The sequence below is a fragment of the Brassica oleracea genome, chromosome C7 (assembly GCF_000695525.1).
Source record: "Brassica oleracea var. oleracea cultivar TO1000 chromosome C7, BOL, whole genome shotgun sequence".
In the NCBI taxonomy this organism is placed as follows: Eukaryota; Viridiplantae; Streptophyta; class Magnoliopsida; order Brassicales; family Brassicaceae; genus Brassica; species Brassica oleracea.
In genome coordinates, this window is record NC_027754.1 from 21,662,843 (window position 1) to 21,665,505 (window position 2,663).

Consider the following 2,663-nt stretch of genomic DNA (forward strand, 5'->3'; position numbering starts at 1 on the left):
GGCTAATGATCGAAATACTAAAATTACATAGGACAATTGATCATAGATTTGTTGAGACTTGAGATGTGACGACTTGAAAGATGCTAGCTTCAATACTTCCATAAGCAAGAATTAAGGAATAGTTAATCCAAAGAGAACCAAGCGGTGGTACCGACGTCGGTTTTAAATTCGATTTTTGTTCACTACAAGAAATCAGTCAAATAGCTACCGATTTTTTCCTAGCTAAAAGGGACAATCTGTCGCTACGATAAAAAACGCAACGGATGGCTACATGTATGAACCGTGGCGTCAGTGTCGATGCTATCTTGGATCCATCGCCGTTCCGTAGCTCACTTGCTACGGATTTTGCAAGAGAACTGGTCATAGCTAACAGCTACAACATGGCTAAAGAGTTTCCGTCGCTCACTAGCAACAATCTTGGCAATAGATCTTGCGTAGCTAAATTGCTACAGAGTTTAACTATGGGTTTTCCTTAGCAATGACGTAGCTAATGTTGCTACATATTTGGCTAAAAATGTTTTGTATCTAAAATTTTGGATTCAAATTACCAAAAAACACGTTTTAATAGCAAACAAATGATTTATTTAGCACATTTAGCAATAGATCCATTGTTGCCTGAGAGGATTTATTTGGTTTTGAGTACAAATCTACATACACTGATTTTCATAATATAAGATTACGTAAATTGTTTTACAACATTAGAGTATTATAAGAAAAAAATATGAAATTCCCAAATATAACAGAAATTTTAATCTGAAAATTCTAGTATCCAAAAAAAGAGCTAGATCTAATAAGTGAAAACTAAAGGCATAAGAAAAACTTCTGTTGGAGATGTTTGTGTGTGGGGATGCTTAGATGTAGCTGCCACCGTGAATCAGTGAGAGCATGTTTATTGGTAGCAACCTTAATTGTTGCTTAAGTGGGGCATCATTAATTTTTAACTATTAAAATTAAGACAAACAACTTTGTTAAGAAACACTTAATTATAGGGGTTTAGTGGTAGTTGCTTAATTAAGGTTCTTAGCAAACTAAAAAATTTAAATTTATTCATAAACATAAAATTGTTAAAAAAGATTAAAATTATTTATTAAATAAAACAAAGTAAAATATAACATTTTAAACATAGATTTTAACATAAAAAATTAAAACAAAGATTACTAAAATAAACGATAATTATTTGAAAGACATAACATTTTAAACATAGATTTTAACATGAAACAAAGATTACTAAAATAAACATAGCATCCAAGCTCAGTTGCCGTCTCCAAATTTACTCCATATATGTTCAACCAAATCAGCTTTCAGGTATTGATGTACTTTTTGATCACGAATCGAACACCCATCATATTGGCGATATTTGAAGGTATTTTTCTAGAAAAGTTGAGATCGACATGTGAACTTTCGTTGTCTTCTCCTTGTTGGAAATCCGAAGAATCAAATTGAGTGGATGCATCTCGTTCGTCTTCTACTATCATCTTATGGAGTATGATGCATGCTCCCATTATCTTCTCAATCTTGACTTTATCCCAACAAAGTGCTGGATTTTTGATTATGGCAAATCGAGCTTGTAAAACTCCGAACGCACGCTCGACATCTTTTCGGACAGCTTCTTGACGTTGCGCAAATAAAACTGATTTCGGCCCTTGTGGATATTTAATAGACTGGATAAAAGTTACCCAATTTGGATAAATACCATCGGTGAGATAGTAAGCCAAATGGTACTCTCTTCCATTGACCGAGAAATTCACTTGCGGGGCTTGACCATTTATTATGTCATCAAAAATAGGTGAGCGATCAAGAACATTAATATCATTTAAGGTACCTGGAGGTCCAAAAAACGCATGCCATATCCAGAGATCATATGAAGCAACCGCCTCTAAAAAGATTGTGGGTTTTCCCGAACTACGAGCATATTGCCCTTTCCAAGCGGTGGGACAATTCTTCCACTCCCAATGCATACAATCGATTCTTCCTATCATCCCGGGAAATCCACGATACTCTCCAACAGCAAGTAGACGTTCAAGATCAGCTGCTGTTGGTCTTCTCAGGTACTCATCGCCGAACAAATTTATTATTTGATGTGCCCCAGTCCATGGACCAGACTGATCAGAACGCTCCAGACGTCCCAGTTGAGGTTCATCCTTCCGATCAGATCAGACAGACCAATCGGGCCGTGTACCGTCTCGATCCACTTACATCCGGAATGAAGCTTCGACCAAGTCCACGTCCTGAACACCAAACGGACCGAACCAGTACGCGACCTTCCCAGCCATCTCGACAATCCAAAGCCAACAGCCGAGCCAGACTTGACGTGGATCATGCCAGACTTGACCTTGATCATGCCAGACTTGAGAAAGATCATGTCAGACTTGACTTGGATCATGAGGTTTCACAAAATGATCGAGACTTCTCTCTTTTGGCTCGATTGGCTCGTACCGCATGTACCAACGACCGTGGTGATGATCTCTCTACCTTGTTCGATCCGATCATGGACTTTTCCTTTGGAAATTTCTCTAAGGCAAGGATCCTTAAGCTATCAGAAGACTTGGGCTTTGTTGGAACACAACTTGTCCGATCAGAACGTCCCGCGGCCCTTGCTGATCGTCCCGCCTATGTGTTGATCCTTACTGCTTTGGACTTAGCCGGTTCGGATGCATCTAGAC